The following is a 15,243-nucleotide window of genomic DNA, read 5'->3' as shown; positions in this document are numbered from 1 at the left end:
TAAATATAAATTAAAACCTCTAAACGTAAGGAAGCATGAAATTTTCAATGCTAATTAAAAATTCACTTGAAATTTTAATTTCTAATCATAAAATTTAATTTCTGAAGCAATAACAAAATTTTGAAAATATGCATTTTGACTAATTTTTCTTTCATTATGTATTAATTTTCTTTCATAGTCTGACAAATGTAATATGTTAAATCTTAATTAACATTAAAAAACCCATATATTAATATTTACTTTTTAATAATTGAGGAATTAATAAAAAATAATATTATAAATTTTTTTTATTAATAATATTTATAGAAAATATTTATTTTTAATTCATTAAGAAATTATATATCTATACATGATTTAATTAATAATTTAAATTGTCTATTCAAATTTTTAATTAATAATATTTATTTAATTGATAGTGAAAAGTTCCAAGATGCTTTATAAAGATCTCCAATTGTTTTGAAATAATAAGTACTAAATATAAATTATTTTTATTTTATCCAAATAAACAATTTTCTATAAGTTAATTAATAGTTTAAGTTGTCTATTCATATTCTTTAGAAATAATATTTATTTTTGATTGATTGAAGGATTAATTGAGGATTTAATAAAAAATAATATTATAAATATTTTTAATTAATAATATTTATCAAAAAAACTTATTTTTAATTAATTGATGAGAAGATTAAATGAGTTTAAAATTAAGTTATAAATAGTATTGGAAACCCATGCTTAATTTTTTACTTTAATTATTAATTATTACTATATTTAATTTAATGCAAGTTTTGGAGGTAAAAAATATTTTGGCATCTATTGTAGGAAAAAAATGTTTGGCAAATTATTTAATAACTAAATATTTATATACACATAATAATGCATTGAAAAATACATACTTAGAAATTAACTAACTAAATATTTAAATGGGTGGGTAAATAATATACACATTATAAATGATTTTTAATAAATTTTCAGCAAATAAGCCAGAAAAATCATGGAAAATCAATATAAAAGTGATATTCAAGCTGCATCTTGTGTAATTTTGTGTCAATCCATTCCTACAGATTTAAAATTACCTACATGCATATATATATTCAATTATTTAATTGTGTCCACAACAAACTATTTACTAACTAAATATTTAATATACACATAATAATGCATTGGAAAACCTTGATTAGTATTAAAAACTCATGTATTGAAAATTTTATTATTAATTTTATAGTAATTATTAATTACTGCTACTTTTAGTAATAATAATTTAATTATTATTAATGCAAGTTTTGAGGAAAAACTATCAAGCTTTATTATGTATATATTAACTAAATATTTAATATATACATAATAATGCATTGAATAATGCATTGAATAACCATGATTAATATTGAAAAACTCATATATTGGAAAATGCATTATTAATTTTACAATAATTATTAATTATTGCTACTTTTAATAATTAATGTAAGTTTTGGGGGAAAAAAATTATTTTGCCGTCCGCGGATTGGCGATTCAATGGAGGAAAGATATGAGTGGATCAATAACAGTCATCAACTAATAGAAGGTTGTGATTATTTGTAGTCGGCGACGGAGAGCGAGAAAAAAAAGAACATGTTCGTTGTGAGAGGCGAGAGACAGAAGAGTGATCAGCAAGCCCAGCGACGGTGCCAAGGCATAGTAGAAAGCGCGGGAGCTCGACTTGGAGTAGTTAGGGTTTGAGATACTGGATTTGAAAATTGGGATTTCTATTTTGTTATATGCGGTCTTCTCTAGCTATTCCTCTAATAAATTATAGAATTATTGTTTATAAATATATAAGGGGAGTTTTTTCGTGTTTTGAAAATACTAGTGTTCACTCATGCGATGCATGAAAGATGTAATCACAATAAATTTAAAAATTAAATTTTAATTAGTATTGAAAAATTCACATATTAGTCTTAAAAATGCAATATCTTAAATCTTAATTAATATTGAAAAATTCATACATTACTCTTGCATTAAATTAAAGGTAATGATTAATTAATTATTAAAATAAAATTATTTATTATATTATATATTTATTTATAAATTATAAATATAAATATAAATTAAAATCCCTAAACGTGAGGAAACATGAATTTTTCCGTGCTAATTAAAAATTAACTTGAAATTCGTGAGTAGTCATATGTTTTATCAAATGTCAAGAATAATTTTTATAATTATTTTAAACCTCAAGGATATTGCAAGTGATTTTTATAAATAAACTAATAAAAAAAATAATAGTATTGAGTCGATGATCCATATTTACCTCAATTTTTTATATTAAATTCTTCAAGTGCAAGTAGAATTTTAAGTGAGTACTCATATATTAGATCTGTTGTCATCACATGCAACAAGCAAAAGCGATAAAAAAAACTAACATTTAAGCGACTAATGCCTAATTATTTCAATATTATATAAAAAAAAATACAAAGAAATTGAGTTCATGCAATTCAATTACCCTAAATGAATCAAATAGAGACACTAGTTAGGTTTTTTTTTTTTTTTACATGGGTTAAATTAAGGGCGAGTTTAGTTTATAAATGTTTTTCAAAAGCTTGTTAGTCAAAAACTTATAAAAAGCCTTTTGTATATTAATATTAAAAAACCTTTGTTAAGAACATACCTAAAAATTAAAAACATATTTTCAAATCTTACAAGTTCAAAAAGAATTGGCTAAAGTTTCTCGCTCGAAAACTTGTTTGTAAAATAATAACTAAATGGCTAAACTTTTTTTACTAACTTCTTGTGACAAAAACTAACTAAAAACTTGCACTGGACAACTTTTATAATGGATAAATTACACTTAATACTTTATAATTTGATAAAAAGACATAAATCTTTTATAATTTTATAACTCTAATTATACTTTTTTCCCAACTGTTACTTTATGTATGTTAAAAATTTTAATATGATGAAACTACATTTACATTTTCCTTCGTGTTCCTAATATTCTCTAGTGTGACAACGTTTTTTCCATTGCCACCTCATAAACAAATAGAACAAGCATAACAAATTATAAGATTTTGGGCAATTTGCCATACAAACAAGGAAGATAAAATTAAAGGGAAAGAAAATGCGATAATATTTTTATTATATTAACAAGTTTAATAATAATATGATGAATTATAGACAACAAATATGAAAAAAAAATCATTATTTATTAAATAACAAGAACTTCCTTTATCTTTATTCTGAATTGTATAAATGACTATCTTTTTATGCTAATCCATCACCCACCCTCTACTATGCTCTATCAACGTTGTTGGGCTTGCCAGTCACTCATCTGTCCCTCATATTTATCAATGAATAGTTTATCTTCATTTTCATTTTTTATTATGGATTGCAAATAATCTTGCCCTTTTATTAGTCGGTGACTGCAATCGAGCCACTCATATCGTTTTTTCACTGAATTGTCAATCCGTCACTATTATGTTGTATTTGTTAGCATGAAAATTTCATAGAAAATGTCAAATTTAAGGATTTGAATTCCATCTTTACCGTTTGACATACTGCATTTCTCATGAAATTAAATTCTATAGTACAACCCTTTAAAATATAATTTGGCATATTTTTTATAAAAAATTGATTACGAGGGATGATGGTTTTTGTTTTTTATGAAAGTTGGAAAATATTTTATTTTCCAACTAAGTGCAATCAAATACGTCCTTATTATTCATCACAATCCTCATTTACATTTTGTGAAATTTGAAAATGATGACTTAAAAAGAAACATATAATTATATATCGATACTAGCACATATATACAACCAAAAAGACAAGTGATGATCGTAATATGGTCTAAGCATTGTAGGCTAGTAAAAGAAAAGAACATAAATTAAATCCAAATTTATAAAAAGCACTATAATCGAGTCAAGAATGCAACAATTGGCCACAAATTGCAAAATGAAGTACATGAAAAAACATACTCTCTAAAGGGAAAAAAAACTGCAATCAAAAGATAAAGTTATGAAATGTAATTTTGATAATTTTTAAAATAACTTATGAATGTAAAATTATGCTACTCACTTGTTTATTACTTAGTTCTATTTATGATTTATTTTTAAAATTTTGGAATTTGTATAAAAAAAATTTGAAGATTCTTTAACTAAATAAAACATTTACTACAATTTATATGATATATTTGTAGATAACAAAAGGTTATAATGAAGTAAGTAGCTAAAGATGGACCATTGGAAATCGAAGCATAAAAGACACCTTAGAGTTGTGACTAAGCAAGCAAAATCGAAGTAGAGTTTACTAGTAACCCTAGCAGATGAATGACCCTCATTTATCTCATGTGACAATACTGTAAATATTGATCAATGAAGGAAAGTCTTTTGTGACTTAAATTAAACAGGTTATCACAAGTTTAAGCCATATCATGGCTTATCCAATGAATGAACCAAGATGCCTTTGCAATATCGATCAATCTATATACACTCAAAACAAGTTTGGCAAAAAAAAAAAAAAGGAGAAGTTATTCTTAAGATTTGATACAAAGGTTTGAGACGTTTTTGTCATTTGAGGAATCATAATAATTTTTTAAACTTCATAACTTTACCTATAATTTATTCTATTATTTTTAAAATATTAATATATGACAAAAATAACCTCACATCTTCTATCCCTTTCATTTTACTCTCTAAAATTTTCTAGCAAATTGGCTTGATCTCATTTTATTTCTATATGATTTGGTAATGCATAAAACTTTAGTGAATTAGAGGGAGAGAATCCGATAAACGGACATATTCTTGTTGGAATAGTCATATGATAGTATGTGTGAATTTAAAAATTTGTGTGTATTAATTATATATACACAACAGAAACATGAATCTACATTAACCACATTTAACTTGGGTATTTATGCAACACAATATTACTTTATAAGTAATACAATAAACAACGTACTTGAAAGCTCGATGTCATGTAGGTGTGGAAACTGTTTATACATTGAGACTGAATCTTTCTCAGATTGTGGAGAGTTTAGTTCGTCCACACCTAACGAACTTTCCAATATCAACTTGTTGCCCTCGTGTCGTGCTAGCCAGAAGACGTTTAGTCACTCTTACCTATTAGCCTTTCCTGAACTATCCATAAATTCTCAGCTCAACGATTGAGCCACTTGCAACAAAATGTTAAAACAAAGAGGAATAGAGAAAAGAATAACAGGCCAAGAGGAAGAATACAAGTCTCTGCAAGTTCTTTTTCAATTCCAACTAATTTTCCTGAATTTATACCTCTTATTGAAATGTCTAGCAACTTCCACGTGCCATCCAAAGAATAGCCACCAATATGACACGTGTAAGCCACCAATATGAGCTAAGGTAGTAGAAACCGTCAACCGTTTCATCCAAGTTAGTGACTGTTTCCCAATTCTTTGAGAAAATGGTTGACTGGCTCCCTAAATTGTCAACCATTTATCCCTTTAGGAAAACCAGTCGACCATTTATAGAAACTATTGACAATTTTGACTTGCATGTTGTATGATCGATCCCATATTTAGTTGTAACCGGTTCATTAACATTTAACGACCCACATCATTAACTCTAAATGACATATGTTAAACCATCATTAACTATTAATGATTACGAGAACATAACAGGTGCAAAGTATTGATATTGGACGCTACACTATATGGCTTGTGAGTTTTTAAGTTCACCGCCAAATAAAAATAAAAAAACGTCAAAACATTTTTTACGATGGCTAAATACTTTAACACATCTCAATAATCTCTTTATATTTCAAAAGGCCTTAAGTAGGGCCTAGCAATGACCCATAACAAGATAGAAGGCAATGAAGTATAAATTCAATTATGCCTATAACAGTTGTTGATTGTCGTGTAATACAATCATTCAATCACCTAACGTTCTGACTGAGCTAAAGTCACGATATAATAAACTCACAAATTCAGTAATTATGTATCTGATCTCATCAGCGTAACAAGATGCCACATTATGAAACTATTTCTTGATTAATCATATTGTCTTGGGCAAGAACTTTCCCGTCACACTAACAGTAGACTACATAAGATGTTCGCCCCAACTTAATGAGGATGATGAATCCTATCCGTGAGCATCACCTCCATGCACTAGTAATACAATACCACATAAATAAATGTTTTCACCTCACAATTGGATGGTTTGACACGTCAACAAATATCGTACACCAATACACAACATAACTATGTCATTTCCAGTCAAATAATCAATTACACAATTGCAACTTGATGACAAGATCATTATCCATCATACCATGTGATCAGTTATCCATGTCACGTTCAATGCATTGTTTTCTAACAATCACCCATGAGTTTACTATTAACATCACGTGCTATACGGTATGTGACTTACCATGCTTAATTATTAGTATCTTATACTAAGGATGGAAAATAAAATGTAAAGGTAATTTTGTCTATTAAAATTTTTAATGCATGTGAAGTAATAATTATAAAGGGAAAGTCTATATAGAGCTATAAAGTTATTGGAGTTCTTTGTCATTTCATCAAACCTCATGAGTATTAAATGTAATTTATCCATTACTAAGGTTGTCTAGTGTGAGCTTTTTAGTTGGTTTTTCCTACAATAAGTCAATAAAAAAAGTTTGTGTGTTAATTATTATTTCATAAACAAACTTTTCACTCAAATATTTGTCCCGCAATTCATTTGGCTTTTATTAATAGTCAATAAATAAATAAGTTATTTAAAAAACATATTTTAATATGAAAATATCAAAGGCTCAAAGAATTGTTTACAAATAAGCTTTAAAAAGACATTCATAAACTTAAATTTAACCTTAGTATAAGCCACGACAAACAAACCTTTACAAGCCACGTCATATTGGAAAAATTAGACATTGCTTGTGTAACACCCCACTATCTTTAAAGATCAATTTCTGAATTTGAGATGATTTTTTAGTGGTTGAATTCGACACAAGTGGGTTTGAGGATTTAATGGAGGAAATTATATATATTTTTTATTCTTTGGATAAGGATATATTGGAAAAATTCACGGGTTTAAGTGTAATTCTGTAAAATTAGTGCCAAGGATAGTACAAAAGTAAATGAGGCGGTGTTATTAACTGAATGAGTGAATAACCTTGTAGTCACGCGAGCCATGTTAAAGGCCTCGGTGCTAGTGAGTTTCAGGATCGAATTGCGCAAGGGGTAGCATTTTTTCTTAAAAAGCTAGGCCAAAATGACATCATTTCGTTAGTGTGCCAAGGGTTTGGCTAGGTGCACGCCATGTGCGACCCTTGCCTATACCACGTACACACCATGCACTTGCTGCTGCAATCTTCTACAATTTTTTTTTCATTTTCTTGCAAACTTTCCAATTTTTTTTTACCAGGTGATGTGAAGAATTTTGGGCCATGTAGATCTTCTAGATATTTTGCAACTTACCTTTGGGATTAAAAATTCTTTAATAGGAAACTTGTGGCCCAAAACAAGTAGATAAAATTTAGGCTAGGACTAAGGGGCATGTGCAAGTGATAATAGGTTATGATGAAGTTTGCAATGGCATTTGGAAGCCCAAGAAACCCTTGCAATTCATTGAAGCCATTGCCAAATTATTTATAAACCAAAGAAAGCCAAATTCAAGCGATATAAGGATTTGTAGAATTTGAAGTAGGCTTCAGGAAAATCGACATTTTTGTTGCATGTGTAAGAGTCTAAGGTCAGTGAGAAAAGCCTAGGTTTGGGTTGAAATTGGCTCTAGCAACACCTATCTTGAAATAGTCATTTTTGATCTATTTATGCCTAACTTATTCTAGAGAAGTTTTGAGGTGTGATTTTGGTGATCTTGTTGCTTTGGGGAGACTTGAAGAATGTCAAAGGAGATTACAAGAAGTTAGAAGCAAATTCAATAAGGGTTAACATGTTTTTGTGCAAATTATATGATCATGGTATGCATGAGATTAAATGGGAATTCCTAGCCGATAGGCTATATATTTTTTACTAAACAAAGCCTGTTTTAGGGTTCAAGGGAATCATATGCGTCACCAAGACTCTGAGATGGACTTGGATGAGGTGAATAGACCGTGCATGTATGTTTATTTTATGTTTTTCTATATTTTTTATGAACTATATCTTTTTGTATTGCATATTGCTTTTATTGAGCCATAAGACTCACTCCTTATAACAAATCCTACAGAAAGATCGGTACCTAGCAAGGGAAAGACAACGACGATAGATGGAACGTAGTTGGATGATGGGTCGTGTTAGGCCAAAATGGTGTCTTGTTTCGAGCAGCCTATCTGTCAGCGGGTTTAGTTCCAAATACTTGCTTGTTTTTGGTTATTTGAGACATGGGTCAAGCAGATATGTTATTGGTTTGTAATATTTGTGTGTGGGGTGGACGAATTTTAAGCTTGAGGTTGAAAATTTTAACTATTTTGAAAAAATGGATTTTTTTGAAAAATTTTGCTTCCATCCCAAGACCTCATAATACCTCTACAACATTCCAACATGTAATTGAACTGAAATTCGAGTGGTCTTAGTTGCCTATATGTGGGACTCAAATTCTTGGCGAGCAAAGGTTGGTGAAACCTAAATCCCACCTATGGCAGTTACATGTTTAGGGGCATAATCGTCTTTTAGTTTGGCCAGCGGCCGTAGTTGTAATCGAGGGTTATGTTGGCACTTTGGATGTGGATTCAGGGGCACCATAGCTTGTCACTCATAGTTTTTATCTCCCATAGTGTTCAATTATACTTGGGTACGTGATGATAGTGGTTGTCATACATCATGAATACTTAATAAAATTCTCCATACATGTATAGAATTTAAAATAAAAAAAAATATTTCATCAATACAGTATTAAAAAGATATTTAAAATATTCATCTAGCACGAATAGAGATATAGATGAATCCCTAACCCAATACTATTAAATAAATATTATGTTTATTATTTTATCTATGGGAAAATTACTTATAGGACCCTTGAAGTTCAAGATAGTTGCAAAGGTTATTCTTTATATTTGAGAAATTATAAGAAGTACCTCTGAGATTAAATGTTATGGTGTAATTACTTTTGTCGTTAGCTAGTCATAGTTAAACAAACAAAATGACCAAATTACCCTTATGTTTAAATACTTTATTCTCACTTTTCATTTTGTCTTTATATTTCTTCTTATGTATATATATATTTTTTTATCTCCCATTAATTTTTGATTCTCTCTCTTGGGTTACAACAACAATGGTTAGCGATAGTAATGGTGGCAACACTGTTTTATCTTTCTCTATCTCTTATAGGTAATAAACCCAAATATGCCTATTTATTTCACTCTATTTGAAAATATCATTATTTCTCTCATTTTCCCTACAAATCAAACACTTCAATTTACATATAACATATTGAATGGTTATAGAGTCAACTTGCAAAAAAAATAACTTCACAACATCATGTGACACAAGGTTCATTTTTCTCTCTCATTTTTAAAGCCAAACTTAGGTTGGTTGGATCGAGATGCTATCTCTTTCATATCCGAACTTATATTTGGGTTTATTTTTAATCTTAACCCATGTTTGGGTATAAATGTTCAAAAAAACTGTTAAACTGTGTGTTAAGGGTATTTTCTGGATCACTTCTAGTGGACTGAACTCGATTGAGCGGGCAAGCCCAATCTCCCAAAGCCCAATGAGCCTAAGGCCAGGGTCGTCACAATAAGGTCGTATGTCGCCAAAATTCGAGCTCAGACCATGGGAGTAAACGAACTCTCAGCGATGCATTCAGTTCGTTGGATGAGCCATACAACTCGTAAAACAAAAGGACTGCGTAATAACTAAAGGCGATGTCCACCTACCTTATCCCCGTAATATTATCCTTATATATTTAGAAGTCATTCAAAATTGTAAACACCCTACTCTATAAATAGACGTCGAAAACCATTGTATAGGCATGATCAATTACATACTGTTATTCTACCAAAATTATCAAAGAACAGTCATGAACTAGGCATCACTCTGGTGAGATCACGTAAAAACTCTCTTGCGTATTGTTTGTTATTTGTGATATTTGTTTATTCTCTTTGTATTCATGTTTATTTTATCAGTGTGGGTCGACGAATCACGGTCGACCAATTTCGAACGTCGATACGTGAAAATCGACTACACTGCACGGGTTTTTTTTGGGAACAATTTGGCATGGTTTGAGAAATCCTAAAACTGTGCGGTTTGCGATTTGAGCAAAATCGGTTCGATTAAAAATCGAACCGCCCGAGTAGTCTAATAATAAACAAATTAAAAAAATAAATTATAAAATATAAAACATTAAAACCTTAATCAGCTAATATAATCTTTCATTATTCCTCTTTTCCTAATCCCCGACATACCAGATAGACGAAAACCACCCCTTGGACCTTTTCTTTCAATCTCAACTCACTAGTTCTTAGTCATCATGTCGGAGGGTCCAAGCAGTCCAAGGAAATTGCTAGTGAGGCCTCAAAATGTGCCGACCAATGGATTTTTCATGTGCAAATGATGGGCATTATTGCATCCAGTTTAATAAGGACAACGGGAATGCAGTAGAGAGATGCAAGCTTAGGGTTGTCTATGTCTCTCCTCAAGCAAGAGAGAAGCATTAAAAGAGTTAAAACAAAATATTGACTCTAGCTTCGTAAGTTTTTCTAATTGTTCTTTGTTTTTAATCTTATTGTTTCACATCTTTCTCTACGTTATTTTCCTCAAACTTTTCAATTAATGGAAGAGTTATTTGCATAACTATCAAATTTATCATAAGCCTTTGACACTCTGGTATCTACTTAATTGTGTTACTCTTATTGTATTTGATAATACTTATTTAGAGTTATCTACGATTTATATGGGCAGGTAGCTAATAAGACTGGTATGATTTGTTTCTAAGACTGTAAAAATGTCAATAATACTCATTTTTTTGCTACATATTGGCTAGCTAGTTTCCAGATTTCTTTTGAATGATATTCATTGTGGAAGCTATTGTATGTTTTGGACAAAACCATGAAAACTGCACGAGACTGCACCGTATTTTATGGTATGGTCTAGTGCAATTTCTGCGGAGACTACACCACTTTTTGTGGTTTTGGACAAAACCACGAAAACTACTAGCCAGATTCTAGATTTGCTAGTGATACAAACTCATATTATTTTGAGGTATAAATATTTATTTGGTAGTCTCATTCGACTAATATATGAAGGCCTCTGTTTGGTTGATAGGATCCATTACCTCATATGTGAGGTAAATGTACTATGCAATTTTATGTTAGATTATAATTGGAGAAGTTCTTGAGCGAGGCATGAATGAATGAAAATAAGTTTTCAATACACAATCTCAAATCATACAAAATAAGATCTATAGCATATAATTTAGTGAGGTATTGAGGTTAATTGATCAATGACTTTTACTTTGTTAGAACATTAGTAATTGAATGATTGAATTATGGGATAATCATTAAAGAAATAGGTTTACTTAAAATTGGCTTCATTGCCATTTATATTGTCTTTATATGTTGTTAGACGTCACTTAATAGCATTAACGTATTTTGAAAATATAAAGAGATTATCAAAATATATAGAAAAAAGTTCAATTGATAACAAATGAGATGATGTTTTCTCACTATTATTTGGTAGTGAACTTATAAAGTCACAAATTCTAAAGTGAAACGATAAAATATGTCAAGATGAGTTATATTATGTTATTTAGTGTTATTAAGAGTTAATGGATTATTTATGTATATTTAGGCATGACTTGTGACATAAAATATATCCACTAGAGGTTTGTTTTAAATAAAAGTAAAATGGTCAATAATTTTTTAAAACTCGAAAAAAATCGTTCACTACAAAGTAAAAATTTATAATGAAACCATTGACTGGTTAGGAAACTATCGACAATTTATACTCACCATATTATGAAAAATAATATAAAGTTGGTGAAGGATCCACTAACATATATTATTGTGTTTTATGGATATTCCATATCCTCATGTATGTTAAGTGAGTTTTTTTGAATATTCTATTAAAAAATAGAATAGTTTTTCTTTGCGAAGAAGTCACGCTCGTAAATACATAACAATGAACTCAAGAAAGTTTTTCTTGGAGGTCTTGTGCTTTCTCCATTCTTCTTTATTTCTCATACTCATGAATTGAGTTTCTTACGTCAAATAACAGATTCAACATTTTCATCTCTTTGATGGATTTTTAATTAACACGAGAAAAAGTCAAAAAGATTTAGTTGATATTTTAATTCGTCCAATCTTGAACCTTTGTATTTGAAGTGAAATTGTCAAATAAGTGAGGAAACTAACTAAAAGATCTATGTTTTCAAGAGCCATAGAGATTTATGTTGATTCTGGAATGCATGATTTGTTTTGAATGTTATAAAACTAAGCAAAACATACACGTGAAGCTAAAAAAAAATTCATGTTTATTTATAAATAATAACTTCATAATTTATTAGTGGAATAGCGAGAGAATATTGCATTCTGCATACAACCAAATGAAAACCCCAATTTCCAAATCTAGTATCTGGAGCCCTAACCATTACAAATCGATCGCCCGCCTCTCTGCTTTTCTCGCTCGCCATTGTCGGGCTCCCGAGTCACTCATATGTCTATCGCTTCTCTCGACGAACGGGTTCTCTTCCTTCTTGCACTTCCTTATCGACAGCTAATTATCCGCCCCTTTGTTAAGTCAGTGAACTGCTAATCCGTAACTGCTATTGTTCATCGCCGTTGCAGTATTTTTGTGAGTTCATTTCTTTCCTCTTTTCTTCTATTTCAATTTGTACTCCATATAAAAACAGTGCTTTAGTATGATGATTTCGAAAGTAGTGATTAAGAATTATTGATTTGATCGTTATTTTCTTAGCAACTTTCATACCCCTCATCAGCGTAGTTTTAGCTATTTCATTTAGATAGTAGTAAAATGCCTTAGACGTGTTTTTTTGAATTGCATTTGGTTCAAAGCTTGCTGATATTTTGAGAAAACTTGTTGCCGTGTAAGTGTTTGGTTGTTCGGCAACAAAAGTCTATTTTAACTGGAAATACTCAAATCAGTTTTATATATGATTTTCTTGCTTGGGTAGCACAAAACTGATTTGAAAACATGCATAAAAATGGTATTATTTCATATTAGAAGCAAATCAATTGTTCTACATTTTATAGAAAAAATGATTGAGGTTGGTGGAATAAGGCTTTAGAACATTCTATATGAATAGAATAATCATTTCTTCATAGTATTTATAATGAAAATATGTTGACTCTAAAGCTTATTTGTTGAAAGCGTTGAACAAGATATGTTGTTAAAGTGTTACCTTCTAGTTGCCGTAATAACAGTAGTTATCTTATGAACAAGTTGGCTCGTAGAAAGTGGTTGTGAATGACTGATTTTTTCAATATTTTTGACCTTGGTTCCATAGGACCAACAGAAATATTGAGAATAGAGAACGGTCTAATTTGATTCGTTCTCAATAGCTATGAGATGATCATATTAGGGTGATCCTTTTGTCGCATAAAAAACATTCCTCCTAGAGTAGCTGTTACTTAAGACGAATAAGAGAAACTTTGTTATGGCCATTTTTGTATTTCAACGTACTATATGGATAAAGGAATACATAGAATTGAACATAATAAGATAAGAAATTGAAAGATTTCATTGAAATTATTCATTTGGAAATTTTTCGAAAAGCTAATAATAGGCTTTCCTCTCCAGCGCCCATGCTACTTGGGTTAGAGCGTAAGAAAGTGATGTTTTTGGCTGTTGGACTCTTGCCATCTAGGGTGCAACACCCCACTGCTTTGCCTAGCAGCATGATGCTTGTATTGGTCTCCCACAACCTTGTTTTCATGATTTTGGCTACTCCTATTTCGCTTGCTGCTACTATGAGAATCATTTTTCCTTTCTTTTCGTTTGTATTTTCTCTACCCTTTTGTCAGAGTTGGACCTGACAATGAAGAATTCTCCTTTGTAGTAGGCTAATTAAGGAAAAACGAGGGAAAAACAAGGAAATGAGGGAATGAGAGTGAGAGAGAATTAAGCGAGATAAATTTGATCAATATATTTTAAATCCCTAAAGAAGCGGGATCGTTACTATTTATACTTATCTAGGCTCAAAAAAGATGCCAATTGGCTGTCCAAAATTCGAACAGTACATGTATTTGAAATAGGCTACAACTACCTAACTAAATTTCCCGCCAATTACAACTCACAACTCTATGTTCATGACATCCTTATTATCCTAAAAAAGTATGGTGACTTTACGTCATTCGTTCGATAACCATCTTCCAACTAACTTAGCCTTATCCGTCCCTTGGGACCAATTAGGGGTAGTATAGGAATATTCACCTATTGTCCATTGACTACGCCTTTCAGCCTAATCTTAGGCCCTGACTCACCCTCCGTGGACGAGCCTTGCATCTCAAATTCAAATTGATTCTATTTTGCCTATTTCTCAGATGAAGACGATCGAACAATTCCCAATCATGATCCTTGCGAATTGGATCATCCATATAATATACAAAGGGAAACTCCAGAAATTTGATATCCCCACCATTAATTACTTCATTTATGAATTTCATAGTAATAGAAATACATGTCATACTATGACATAATTTATAACTTTCTATCCTCTTGCCTAACAGGCAAAGATTGACCTTCGTGGAAATGACGATTCATTCAGATCGACATAAGAGTCTATCTACATTGCACATGCCTATTGGTGTTCCAAAAGTTCATTTTTTGAGTCTTGGAGAGGAAGATGCATCTTGGGTAGGACTGTAAATGAGCCAAGTCGCTAGCGAACGGCTCGACGTTCGGCTTGAAAAAAACTCGTTTGTGTTTGACTCGATTCATAAACGAGCCAAGCTTGAGTTTGGATTTAAAGTTCGAAAGTTAAATGAGCCTAGCTTGAGCAACCCAATACTCGACTTGTTAGCTTGCGAGCTGGTTTGTTTTTAAACTCATGAATTAGCTCGCGAACCAGCTCGTGAGCTGGCACGACAAATGGGCTGATAAATAAAGCTCGTGAGCTGGCTCGATAGTATGCTTGTGAGTTGGCTCGACAGTAGGTTCGTGAGTTGGCTCGATAATTGGCTCGTGATCAAGTTCACCAATTGGCTTGGAAATGAGCTCGCGAGCTAGCTTGATTATGAACTCGTGAATAAATGTGTCATTCATTTGCAAGGGTTGCTAGGGTTACTAATAAGCTCTAATTCGATTCTACTTGCATAGTCACAACTTTAAGCTGTCTTTTATGCTTCGAT

The sequence above is a fragment of the Diospyros lotus genome, chromosome 3 (genome assembly GCF_014633365.1).
Source record: "Diospyros lotus cultivar Yz01 chromosome 3, ASM1463336v1, whole genome shotgun sequence".
Lineage (NCBI taxonomy): Eukaryota > Viridiplantae > Streptophyta > Magnoliopsida > Ericales > Ebenaceae > Diospyros > Diospyros lotus.
The sequence above is the reverse complement of the archived record's forward strand: the minus strand, read 5'-3'. Positions refer to the sequence as shown.